The following is a 14006-nucleotide window of genomic DNA, read 5'->3' as shown; positions in this document are numbered from 1 at the left end:
CCCACGTGCCTAGAGCTCGTGCTGTGCAACAAGAGAAACCAACACAGTGAAAAGCCCTTGCCCCACAACAAAGAGCAGCCCCTGCTCACTGCAGCTAGAGAAAGCCTGCACACAGCAACAAAGACCAATCACAGCCAAAAATAAATTAATATTTAAAAAAAAGAAAATCAGGGTGTTAGTAGCAGAATAAGGGGGCATCAGTGCTGTGCAGGCACAGATGTCTGCTTCCTCACAGAGCCCTTGTATGTTAAATACACCTGTGTCTGCAAAGTGTATGGCTCTGGTGGGTACTCAGGGACTGAGTCCCTTCCCCTCTTCCCTCTCCTCTAGGAAACAGGATTCACATCCCACCAAACCCAGGCCACCAGCTTCCTTGTTCAAATGCGGAGACTAAGAAGCTCCAGAGATGAGAAGGGACTTTGCCCAGGGTAACCCAACAACCAGCCAAGCAGTCATCGAATCTGTGTCTTTTGACCTGAAACAAATCTCAGTGAAAGTCTGAGCTGAGAACTTTGAGACCCTCTCTGCGCCAGCGGAGTTCTCTGGCACGCGCACAGGGTGGGTAGGAAAGATACGGCACACTGAAGACCCAGAGGAAGCGATGCCACTCACGTGGGGGTCCCAGACTGTGCGCCAAGCTGTGGGCTGGTGGGTCCGGCAGAGTGCCGGTCCAGCCGCCTACCCATCACGTTATGAACTCGACCATCTCTGGGGACTCTGCACTCTGGAGGCTGAGAGATCCAAGCGCTCACGTTTCCTATGGCTGCCCCAAGTAGGTAACACAGCCCTTCCCTTGTTTAGTTTCTGGCTCCGTTTATGAGAGGGGAGGTGCCTCCTTCAGGACCCAAGTGGACCAAGTAGCAAGCATGTGATTTAGAGCTGTCAATATTGACCCTTTCAATTTGGCCCTTGACTCGGCTCTAGGGTTTCCAACCTTGGGCAGGTCGTCTGACTTCTCCACTCTAAATATAGTTAGGCTGGCATGCTGTGAAGCGATCTATTTAAAGGAAGCTGGGCAAGACTCGCACACATCTGGCTGCAGTGGCTAGATTGCTCCTTCCATCCCCTGTCAAGTGAAGCACACCGGTTTGCTATACGCACTGCTGTGGGGAGTGAACATTGCTACGGCCTTGCTGGAGGGTACTCTGGAGCCAGAGGATGACACCTTTAAAGATGTTCAGACTATTATTCCATACCCTATGAAGTTTTCCTGAGAAAATAACCATGGATATCACCAAGATATGCACAAAGATATTCATTGCAGGACTGGACGTAGTAGTAAAAGACTGAAAATAATCCAAATGTCTAACCACAGGGGATTGGTTAATTTAATTATGGTTCCCAGGTGGCACTAGTGGTTAAAAAAAAAACAAACAAAAAAAAACCCACCTGCCAAAGCAGGAGACATAAGAGACATGGGTTCGATTCTTGGATCGGGAAGATCCCCTGGAGAGGGGAATGGCAACCCACTCCAGTATTCTTGCCTGGAGAATCCCATGGACAGAGGAGCTGGTGGGCTACAGTCCATGGGGTTGCAAAGAGTCAGACATGACTGAAGAGACTTAGCACGCACACACTCATATGGATAGAGTAGACTATTATACAGATAAGATTGTACTACAGCATATAGAATTATGTGAAAACCAATTATAATATGAATGTCAAAATGAGAAAACAATAAAATTCTGTAAAGCAATTATTCTTCAATTAAAAATAAATAGATTTATTAAAAAATAGAAGCTTAAAAACTAGTAAGTTATAAACTCATTTTGTGAAGAAATACACCTATTTATGTATTTAAAAGCTTAAAATGGTTGTATCAGAGATAGGTGGGAAGGAGAGAAAAATCTGTGGGTGTTCTTGGTTTTCACATACCTGTGTATGTTTCTAACATTTCATTAATAAATTTGTGTTACTTCGTTAATTAGGAAAAATGCCCAGTAGTTTTTACAGAGATTTTTGCTGGTTTCCTTTTTAAAAAAGCACTTTTACTTCTTGAAAATCACCATCAGGAATGAGGTTAAACTGATCTTTCTCTCTCTCTCTGTCTCTCTCTCAGGCTATGATATGTGGAGACAAATGGGGAGCTGGGTGTTGAGAGAGCAGCGACAGCCACAGAGCAATACAGCGCAAGAAGGCTGCACCAGGAGGCTCCACCCATTTGCTGTGTGACGCCGGGCAACTCACTCAGCATCTCTGGGCCTCAGTTGCTACATCCACAAGATGATGTGTTTGGTTACATCACCTCCGGCATTCTTTCCAACATGCAAATTCTACTATGGATAAGTCTGTGTGCGCCAATGAACGTTCATAAATTATTTTCGTCTCTCCAGACCCGTGAGACTGTGGAAAACTCTGCCTGCCCTGTGTCTCAGCACGTGCCTCCTGCTCAGTCTCTTTATCCAGCTGCTTTGAAATTGGCAAATTCATGGGGAAGCACATTGACTTCAGGCTCTCATACTCTGGGATTTCCAGCACTCAACTCCTGGCTTCCTGGATAGCTCTTTGAAGCCTTTTAACAGATTTTAATTTTCTTTTCAACCATTTTATCTAGGTCTTCTAGTTGTTTATTGAGAGGGTTGATCTCTCTCTACAAGTAGTTTGTCACAGGCAGAAGCAGAAGTCCCTTCATATGTTAGTAAGTAAAACAAGTAGTTATAGAATGGTATGTAAAGTGGGTTCCGTTTATATGCAAAGTATATATGTATATATATGTGTGTGTGTGTGTGTGTGTGTTCATGAAGAAGAAAGAGAAAGAACAAAAGCTATACACATTGCCTAACTACTGAGGTTTTCATTTTTTAACATAAATATTTCCAGTTTTATACAATGGACACTGAGCGTGTCCAAACTGGGATTGACTTTTGAGGTAATTTATAGTCCATTCTAAAGGAGATCAGCCCTGGGTGTTCCTTAGAAGGAATGATGTTAAAGCTGAAACTCCAGTACTTTGACCACCTCATGCAAAGAGTTGACTCACTGGAAAAGACTCTGATGCTGGGAGGGATTGGGGGCAGGAGGAAAAGGGGACAACAGAGGATGAGATGGCTGGATGGCATCACCAACTCGATGGACGTGAGTTTGAGTGAACTCCAGGAGATGGCGATGGACAGGGAGGCCTGACGTGCTGTGATTCATGGGGTTGCAAAGAGTCGGACACGACTGAGCAACTGAACTAAACTAAAACTAATACCCATTTTGAAAATGAGGACGTGAAGGCCAGGAACATTTAAATTCATTTCAATTCAACAATTATTGGAGACTTGTTGTGGGCAGAGAACCATGCAGTGGGCCTCAGGGCATCCAAAGACATGTCAGACCCAGTTACCTAATCCTCTGTTCCAAGTGTCTCCAGTGTGTGCTACACTTTGGGAGATGAGGATGAAGATGACAAGAATCTGCCCTCAAGAAATGCTGGCTATGGAGACAGTTACTCAGATAAACCACTCCACATATGATGTGATAAATGCTAAGGTAATGACATGGCAGAGATTGTGGTTTTCTTCTTAATAGCTACTCTTTCAACATCCAACTAAAAGATTGTATTTTGCAGCCTCCCTTTAGTGAGTTGTGGTCATGTGACAAAATTTTGGCCCATGAGATGTAAGAAGAAATGTTGTGGGGGTTTCTGGGAAGTCTTTTTAAGGGAAACAGCAAATCTTCCCTTTTTTCTACTGCTCAGAATTTAGATGCAATGTCTGGAGCTTTAGAAATTCTTTTGACCTGTGAAGGGACCCCGTACTAGGATGATGGAACAGATGAAAATAGCCTTAGTCCCCAACACCATGGAGCTGCTCTATCAGCCCTGTATTTCTCTGTTTATACTTACTTCACACAGGAGAGAAATAATCATCTTATTTCTTATGCCACTATTATTTAGGATTTTTTTTCTTACACACAAATAGAGAAAGTCTCAATTTATACAAATCCTAAAAATAAAATGTTACAGGAGCAAAGGAGTGAGTGAGGAAAGAGTGAGTATTTCCACTTTTGAGCAGCAAAGAAGTCAGAATAGGTATGGAGGTTGTGAAGAGAGTTTGCCAATGAGATGGGCAGGGATGAAGGAGGAAGAGTGGACCAAGAAGGGAGCCTGGGCACAGCGCAGGGAATGGGCAGAGGGGTGTTGGAATCATGCAGCCTGGATTCAGACCCCATCACAATCACTTCATTGCTCTAAGCCTCAGTTTCCCCATCTGTAAAATGGGGGTAAAAATAGTGTCAGCTGCATCAGGTTATAGTGAGTATTACATGAGTTAATATAATGTGCCTGGTGCCTGGAGAGTGCTCAGTAAAGGCTGGCTGTTAATGTGTGTACCTGAAAATTGGGATAATCATAGTCTGATCTCTAAGGTCAGTCAGTGTAGATAACACAGCACAGGGCACTACCCAGACTGGGTGCCCAGCTATGGAGCCCCCTTTCTCCCGCTGCTGTCAGGGAATTTACAATCAATATTTAACAAGTCTTCACCAAGCCCCTGCTCTGAGCCAGGTACTGGGCCAGGAGGTTGCTGACTTCAGGAAGAATCAGACCTTATCCCTGACTTCCAGTTGCTTACAGTCCCGAGGAAAGGAAAGAAAAATAAAAAGACGAGCATAATACAGTATGAGAAATGCAACAGTGGTCCAGGTTCAGTCCACGAACTCAGGTGAGCAAGAAAGGTAACATTATTTTGGTTAAATAAGCTCAGTCTCGGCTATGATCTCCCATATTAGGTGGGAAACCTTAATCTCAGGCAAGCTGAGATTTTCCTGTTTCTCTGGGGGTGGTGTTTCAGTTCTGTGGATCTTGTGGGGAGTGTCTGAGGTGTGTCATCACTAATCCATGCTGATATCTGTTGAGACATCTTTATTCCTATCTGAGGAGGGGTCACCCACACACACAGGCCACTGCTAAGTTGTCCCTTGAAGTTTCATCCCCTCTCTCGGCTGCTTCTGTGGCCCTTGAAAGTGCATAGGAACCATTGCTCAAGCTCCCACGGCCCCTGGGGCACAGGGAACTCTGTTAGACATATGAGGTTCTTCTGCTCAGCCACACAAAGTCACTTCTTTCCACTCGAGAGTCTGCCCAGGAGAAGACACGTCCTTTCCACATTTAATTTCCTCGAGGATTCCATGGTCTCTCCAAGTTCAAGGCTATGGCTGTGGAAGCAGCAGGTTCAAGTGTCTCTTTCCTCCAGGGATGCACCATCCATCTGCCCCTTTGCTGATGCTTCAGGTCTCTCCTCACTCTTATCTAGAAAGTTTGGTCTGGATTCAGGAAGGCACAATCTTGCTCTTGAACTCCCTGCCCTTTCCCATATCAATCATGTCATAATACACACGAGACTTTTCCTGTTGCCCTTTTGAAACTGAAAAACCAGGCAAAGATTCCAGTTTCTCTTTTTCTGCAGGGCCAGAAAAAGAACATTAGGCTTGAAACAATAATCTACTATTTTCTGTTATAATGGCAGGGGTATGGGGGTGCATGTAAGGCTTCTGGGTAACAGAAATTAGCAAGAAAGAAAAACAACACAATGAGTTCCCTCCATCCCCCCATCCCTCCCCAGAATGGCTGAAATTAAGAAGACTGACACAATCAAGTGTTGACCAGGGTTTGGAGGCACTGGAACTCTTCCCACAGATGGTGGGAATGTAAAATAGTATACGCACTATGGAACACCGCTCTGTAGCCTTAATAAATGTAAATCTATCTTATGATCCAGAAAGTCCACTCCCAGGTATATCTCTAAGAGAAATGAAAACATATAGCTATAAAAAACTGTGCATAAATCCTAACAGCTGTATTCATTATATCCCAAGTTGGAAAGTGAAAGTGAAAGTCACTCAGTCATGTCTAACTCTTTGCAACCCCATGGACTATAGAGTACATGGAATTCTCCAGGCCAGAATACTGGACTGGGTAGCCAGTCCAGAAGGGAAACCCTTCTCCAGAAGATCTTCCCAACCCAGGGATCAAACTCAGGTCTCCCAGATTGCAGGCATATTCTTTACCAGCTGAGCCACAAGGGAAGCTCAAGAATACTGGAGTGGGTAGCCTATCCCTTCTCCAGTGGATCCTCCTGACCCAGGAATCAAACTGGGATCTCCTGCTTTGCAGGCGGATTCTTTACCAACTTAGCTATCAGGGAAGCCCCAAGCTGAAAACAACCCAAATGTCTATCAACAAGTGTTGGGGGCCAGAGTGAGGTACCCGTGGCAAAGGTCATGAGGAAGGAGGCTCGACATACGCAAAGGCAGGATCGAGCCTCAGGAGTCCCCCTGGAAATCCTCGAGCATCTACCCCCATAACCAGAGCCTGCCTACTTTACTACTTTGTGCTCTCACCTACACCTCTGACTTTACGGGGGGCTGTCCCCCACCACCTCTTTCGGAGAAGGAGTTAACTTAGAGCTCCAGTTAATAAAAACTCCTGGGCGTGACAAGAGTGTTTTAACCTACAAACTCCTCTGAAGGTTCTCTAGCCTGCCTGACAGGCTTGTCCGGCCACATGTGATTGCTCACAGCCTCCCAACCATGAGAGGCACGAGATGCTTTAACCCTTCTAAAAACAGGTTCCTTAGAAAAGTTAGAAAACTATAAATATAATGGGCTGATTAGAAATTGTATTGGTGAAGGGTTTTTCATTTGTTGAGCCAATGTTTGTTGCTAAGACTCCACATCCCCTGCCCTTACACACATTAATTAATATATAGAAGAAATAAGTATTAACCTTTGATATTAATCACATTAGACCTTAGGCTAAGTAAATTCTTTCCTTAACTAAAACCCACTATACCCTCACCCTATAGGAACGTAACTTTATTTGGGTGGTGTCTGTTTTAAGAATAATCACCCCTGGAGAAATAAGTGTCCTGGTTGACTGACCGTTGTCACAAGGAGAGGGTCATAAATTGTCAGCAGGCCCCCTGGCCAGAAGATGATGTAACACCCCTAAGACCTCTGTATACATTTGTATTACGCACCTGACTTTGATAAAAGTCAGGACTGCTGACCCCACGTGACTTTTACATAACATCTCAGTGTATAAAAGTAGACCATGGAAAATAAAGAATTGGAATCAGTTTCTCGAAATACTGGTCTCCCCATGTCGCTCCCTCTCACTCGAGCTGAGTCTCCATCTGGAGCGTGGAACCCGCCATGCTTACTAATTATGCCTGGGCTTCTAAGATCCGACCCGGGGGGCCTCAGTGTCTCCTCTCCTTCAGGAGAACGGAAGGATGCCTGCAGCCTACGTAAGTGGTGCAAACTTCTTGTCTTGAAGTTTTATTGGTCTCCCGCGTAAACCAAGCTACTCAGCCTCTTTTCTCTACTGAATTTTCCTACTGAGCTATCCTCATCCTATTACTCTTTATATCTTTGATAAAATATTTAAATAAATAGGTCGCTGACGCCGTCCCCGCTTCGAATACCCTGGATCAGCTGGGTTGATTGGTTGCTGGGGCTGGTCCCCGGCAAACAAGAGCTTGAAAAAACACATTTTCGTTAAGTTAAACAACCCAAGAGTTAATCACAACCCTGGTTGTGAGAGTGGACCATAAAGAAAGCTGAGCCCCAACGAACTGATGCTTTTGAACTGTGGTGTTGGAGAAGACTCTTGAGAGTCCCTTGGACTGTGAGGAGATCAAACCAGTCAATCCTAAAGAAAATGAGTCCTGAATACTCACTGGAAGGACTGATGCTGAAGCTGAAGCTCCAATACTTTGGCCACCTGATGCGAAGACCTGACTCACTGGGAAAGACCCTGATGCTGGGAAAGACTGAAGGCAGTGGGAGAAGTGGATGACAGAGGATAAGGTGGTTGGATGGCGTCACCAACTCGGTGGACATGAGTTTGAGCAAGCTCCAGGAGTCGGTGAAGGACAGGGAAGCCTGGTGTGCCGCAGTCCATGGGGCTGCAAAGAGTTGGACACAACTGAGCGACTGAACTGAACTGAAACACCCAAATGTCTAACAACAGGAGCTTGCAAAAACACATTTTAGTTAAGTTCATACTAACAGATAGCACACAACCATAAAAGCAGATGAACTACTGCTGTCCATGAAACACAAAAGTCAACATTATCCTTCTGAATAAATGAAGCCAAACACGAAAGAGTAGAAATTATATATTCTACTTGTAGGAAGTTCAGAACTAATCTATAGTTTTAGAAGTGGTTATCTCTGGGGGAGAGGGGGGGCAATTGTCATTGACCACAATGGGCACTGAAATTGACTTCTGGAAGACTCTGATCTTGGGGTTGGTAATACAGGTATAGGACAGGTAAAATTAATATTTGTGCATTCTATCGTATGTAAATTATACCTCCATTTTTAAAAATTGAAATTTCCTTAAAAAAAACCCACAGAGGCTAACATTTCAAAAATAGTGTGCCACCCTGGTGCCATGAAGAGGTAAGCACACAGCACTCAGCCTGGGAGAGGCAGTGACCACACCAAAGGAAAGAGAGCTGTGTGCCTGATGATACTGTTTGGCCTCCTAGATCCAGCACACCTGAAGCCTAACCTGGACTTTTCATTTTTATGAGGAGACAGCTATCTATCAGCCATTGGCAGAGGTCTCACCGGAATCCAATCAGGCTAGCACCTTGACCTCAGAGTTCAGCCTCCAGAACTGACAGAAGGTAAGTCTGTGTTGTTTAAACCACCTGGGTTTAGGCGAGCAGACTAACACACGTGGCCATGTACATTTTACAGATGGGGAACACTGAGGCCCAGGGAAGGGACATGATTCTCACAAAGCCACACAGGCTTTAAGTGGCAAAGCCCAGGGTAAAAGCCAGCACAGCCGGGTATTGTTACAAGTGCATATGGTAGATGGAGGTCAGCGGGCTTCCTCTAGGAGAGGCTCCAGGAAGAGGTGAGTGGGGAGCAGGGGTCTGAAATGGGAGGTGGCTTAGTGGAGAGGCTGGGCAAGGGAGGGTCTGAGGGGCCACAGTGAGTCCCCAGGAGGCTGCTGGGGTGTGTGAAGTAAAAAAGGGAGCACAGCTGGAGCGACAGGAATGAGCAAGACTGGGTGTGTGGAAGAGGCTTGGTTAGCGAATTCATGTTGCTGAAATTTCAGTTGGAAGGCTGTGCAGAGTGAGAGATCTCAGAGCTGGTGCCAGAGTCAGCCACGTACCTAAAGGGAAGAAGGGCTTCTTTTACTTCTTGGGTGGCTTCAGTACATTCACAGTTTTGTTCAGTGAGCACCACTGTCCATTTCTAGAACATTTCCATCAACCCCCCAGATAACTCCATATTTCCCAGTTCTCCTCTTCCCCCTATTCCTCGGCAACCATTAATCTACTTTCTGTCTCTGTAGATTTCCCTATTCTGTACTTTCATATAAGTGGAATCAACTCCATGATGTTGTCTGATGTGACTGTCTTCTTTCTCTTAGCATAAGTTTTTTGAGGTTTATCTATGGCGCAATGTATACAGGCACTTCATTCCTTTTTATGGCTGTATAATATCCCATTATGCAGATATTTCACATTTTATGTATTTATTCTTCAGTGGATAGACACATGGGTTGTTATTTCTTTTGGGCTGTTATGCAAAATGTTGCTATGAATGTTCTTGTACAGGTTTTCATATGAACCTATGCTTTTTTATTCTCTTAGGTATATACCTGGGAATGGAACTGCTGGATCATTTTGTGACCCCATGGACTGTAGCCCACCAGGCTTCTCTGTCCCTGGGATTTCCCAGGCAAGAATACTGGAATGGGTTTCCATTTCCTTCTCCAGGGGATCTTCTCAACCCAGGGATCTAACCCAAGTCTCCTGCATTAGCAGGTGGATTCTCTACCACTGAGCCACTATGAAAGTCCCAAACACCACCACCACAATGGTGATTCTATGCTTAACTTTTTGAGGAATCACCAAACTCTTTTCCAGGGCAGCTGCACCATTCTACACTTCCATTGGCAATGTCTGAGAGTCCTAAAGTCTCTGCATATCCTTGCCAACTTATCTTCCCCCCACCCTTTTCACACCCATCTGAATGGGTGTGAAGCTGTATCTCTTTGGTGTTGATTTGCTTTTCCCTAATGACTAATGATGTTGAGCACCTTTGCGTATACTTATTGGCCATTTGCCTGTCTTCTCTGGAGAAATGTCTATTCAACTTTTGTCCATTTAAATAAAAAAATCAGCTGGGTTGTTTGCTTTTTTAGTATTGACCGTAAGAATTTGTTTATGTGTTCTAGACACTAGACGCATATCAGACATTTGGTTTGTAATTATTTTCTCCCATTCTCTGGGAGTCGCCTTTTTCTAATTCACACCGGAGTACCTTTGGGTCCAGTGGGGACAGGAACTCTACTGTCAAAGCCCAGGTCACGTTCCTGCCACGAAAACAGAAAAAGTCTTGCCCAGGTCTCACCAAGAGGACATGGAAACACCTCAGCACCTTTACAGCCGGTCTGCTACGCACGTGCCTGGCACTAGGGGCTTAAATCTGGAGATAACACGGTTCTTTTCCTGGCTTTCGCACCTCCTTGATCTTGGAATCAATCACTCAGGCTCTCCAGCCAAACACTGGCCGCCCTTGACTCCGCCCCTTCGCGCTAACAGCCAATCGGCTCCCGCGGTCGTCATCTGTGCTTCCTCCTCCTCCCCGCACCCCAGCCTAGGCCGTGGGTACCCGAATAGGCTCAGGCTTCTTGGTCGTGGGCAACCTCACAGCTGGCTGGCTTCTTCCCGTCTGTCCCAGCTCCACCAGGGCAGGAGCGGAGTGACTTTTCTTAAGTGACAATCCATCCTGGGGCTCCCCTGATTGACAAGTTCCCATGGCTATAACCATGAAAAATGCACAGGAAGCGACCTTTTGTCTGGGACTGGTCTCTCCACCCACTTCTTGAAATGACTCAGCCTGATCGAGTCTTCTCCCCATTTCCCAATTCACCCTGCCTCCAGGCTGTACAGAACCCGCACCACCACCAGCCTCCCCCACCCCTGCCCCCACAATAGGTGATCGGAAATACGTGGCAGTGAAGATTTTACCTAAAGAAATCTCAGGGTGGGCGGCAGCTGGTGAGGGAGGAGCGGGGGTTTGCGTGGATAAGGGGAAGGGTGATGGGGAGGGGAGGAACCTCCCTCCACCTGTGCAGTGACACCCTTCACACCTGGCCCATGTAGGACTCACCCTGGTTACCTGAGAGGCTCCTGGGAGGCACCTGAGAGGTATGTGAGAGCCTGAGTCAGCCTCAAGCATCGGCAGTCAGATTCCTCTGGCCCTCTTGGAGCCTCTTAGATGCCTCAGACCAAGAGCCAGAAAAGCCATCAGGCCACCCCCTTGCTTACATAAGCCTCCATCTAGACTCTTGGGCTAACTCTGATAACAAACGGGGGAGACCGAGGCCCACAGAGAGGAAGAGGCCCTTTCCAACCTTGACTGTGTCTTGACCACCCGGGGAAAGTGAAAGTGTTAGTTGCTCAGTCATATCTGACCCTCTGTGACCCCCTCGAATGTAGCCCACCAGGTTCCTCTGTCCATGGGATTCTCCAGGCTGAAATACTGGAGTGGGTAGCCATTCCCTTCTCTGGGGGATCTTCCTAACTCAGGGATCAAACCCTGGTCTCCCACATTGCAGGCAGCCCAGGGAAATTTGAAGGAAATAAGCTTCCTTAGATACTACTGCCAGCTTGGGGCAGGAGCCCTGTCATCTGCATTTTTTAATAGATGATTCTGCTGGGAACAGGAGGGCCGCTGATAGCTGGCCGGACACAGAAAGGTGTGGGAGTGTGTTGGGGGGGGCCCATTGCTTGATGGGGTCTGGCTTTCTTCCCAGAATCCTGGGGTGTGCCGGTGGTGAAGGGTCAACAGGTCTGGGCTGTGTGTGGTCAGACCACCTTGCTTTCTCAGCCTGGAAGCCAAGGCTGGCTCTCCAGCTGCCAAGATGCTGGGACTGCGGCTTGCCTCTGCGCTCTGGACTTGGCTGTTCAGGATGTTCTGGGGAGAGAAGGCTCCCGGGAGGCAGCCCGTTCTCCTCTGAGGAGCTTTCAGCTCTGAAACCTGGGAGGGGGAGGTTCGGAGGCCAGGGGAGGAGTAGGGGAGGGACAGAGCCTCTGTCCGAGGGTAAATACAACAGAAACCGAATTACAAAGGAGCCTGTTTGTCTCAGGGCGGGGTGGGGGCGGGTATGAAGGGTGGTGGTGCAGGCAGGTTCGCCAGCTGTCACCTCCACACCTGCCCCAGGCTCCCGGCACCCTCCTGGCTCCCTGCCCGCCCTTCCATCAAAATGTGTTCCCTGGGCGTGATGTGCAACCCATCCACACTTGGGTGCAATCGCCTGATAACGTGGATCCAAAACACAAGCGTGTTCCCTTCTCGCTTTCCTTTTTCCTTCCCTCCCGCTCCATGATCTGCTTTCTCATTGCGCCCCTGGTCTTGAGCTTTTTGATCTGAGCTTCCTGTTCCTCAGGTCTTTACTTCCTCGCTCATCATGTCTGTTTTCCACGCTTACTTGGCCAAGCCGCCAACCCTGGCCATGTCCCACTCTCAGCCACCCCAGCCTGCACCCCTGCGCAGCTGCTGCTGACCAGGCTGGAGAACAGCAAGCGCTCTGGCTGTGCTCATGTTAAACTGGTGAGCTTGAATGTTAAGAGAGCCCTCGGTGCTCCCTGGCAGTTGGACTTGACCTTCCCCATTCATTCACTCCTTGGCTCTCTAAATGTTCCTGTGCCTCCTCCCCAGTCCCCATTCTGGGCTTCCAGTTCACTGAGCTCATCAAAGCAGTCAGAACGTCCACAGACCCACCAGCATCTCCAAACGTTTCTCATCCTGCCTACCCACTGCCACAGGTGAGCTGACCTAACTCTTGCACATCTGCGTTGTGCGCTGGACCCCACTCCCTTCCTCTGCTCAAGGACGTCTTTCCAGCAACCCTCTCTCTTCTTTCATAGCATCATTTTTAACCTCCTGTAGATCATTCTCCTAAGCATACAGTTCAGTTCAGTTCAGTTGCTCAGTTGTGTCTGGCTCTTTGCGACCCCATGAATTGCAGCACGCCAGGCCTCCCTGTCCATCACCAACTCCCGGAGTTCACCCAAACTCATGTCCATTGAGTCGGTGATGCCATCCAGTCATCTCATCCTCTATCGTCCCCTTCTCTTCCTGCCCCCAATCCCTCCCAGCATCAGAGACTTATCTAATGAGTCAACTCTTCACGTGAGGTGGCCAAAGTATTGGAGTTTCAGCTTTAGCATCATTCCTTCCAAGGAACACCCAGGGCTGATCTCCTTTAGAATGGACTGGTTGGATCTCCTTGCAGTCCAAGGGACTCTCAAGAGTCTTCTCCAACACCACAGTTCAAAAGCATCAATTCTTCAGTGCTCAGCCTTCTTCACAGTCCAACTCTCACATCCATACATGACCACTGGAAAAACCATAGCCTTGACTAGATGGACCTTTGTTGGCAAAGTAATGTCTCTGCTTTTGAATATGCTATCTAGGTTGGTCATAACTTTCCTTCCAAGGAGTAAGCATCTTTTAATTTCATGGCTGCAATACAAACACACCATTATTTCCCCATCCTTAAAACAATAACAACAGCAAGACAATCTTCTTGACTCCTCTTCCCCTTCCAGCTATTCCTTCATGTCTCCCTGTTGGGTTAGTTATTGATGTCTAAGAGTCCACCCCAAATGTAGTGGCTTTCAAACTATCACCCTTTTATTATCTCATCAGTTTTGTTTTCTTGGGCTCCAAAATCACTGAGTTGGTTACTGCAGCCATGAAATTAAAAGACGCTTTCTCCTTGGAAGGAAAGCTATGACAAACCTAGACAGAATATTAAAAAGCAGAGACATGACTTTGCTGACAAAGATCTGTTTAGTCAAAGCTATGGTTTTTCCAGTAGTCATGTACGGATGTGAGAGCTGGACCATAAAGAAGGCTGAGCGCCAAAGAACTGATGTTTTCATACTGTGGTGTTGAGGAAGACTCTTGAGAGTCCCGTGGACTGCGAGGAGTCCAGTGCATCCTACCAGAAATCAGTCCTGAATATTCATTGGAAGGACTGA

This window comes from Bos taurus, chromosome 22 (assembly GCF_002263795.3).
Source record: "Bos taurus isolate L1 Dominette 01449 registration number 42190680 breed Hereford chromosome 22, ARS-UCD2.0, whole genome shotgun sequence".
In the NCBI taxonomy this organism is placed as follows: Eukaryota; Metazoa; Chordata; class Mammalia; order Artiodactyla; family Bovidae; genus Bos; species Bos taurus.
The sequence above is the reverse complement of the archived record's forward strand: the minus strand, read 5'-3'. Positions refer to the sequence as shown.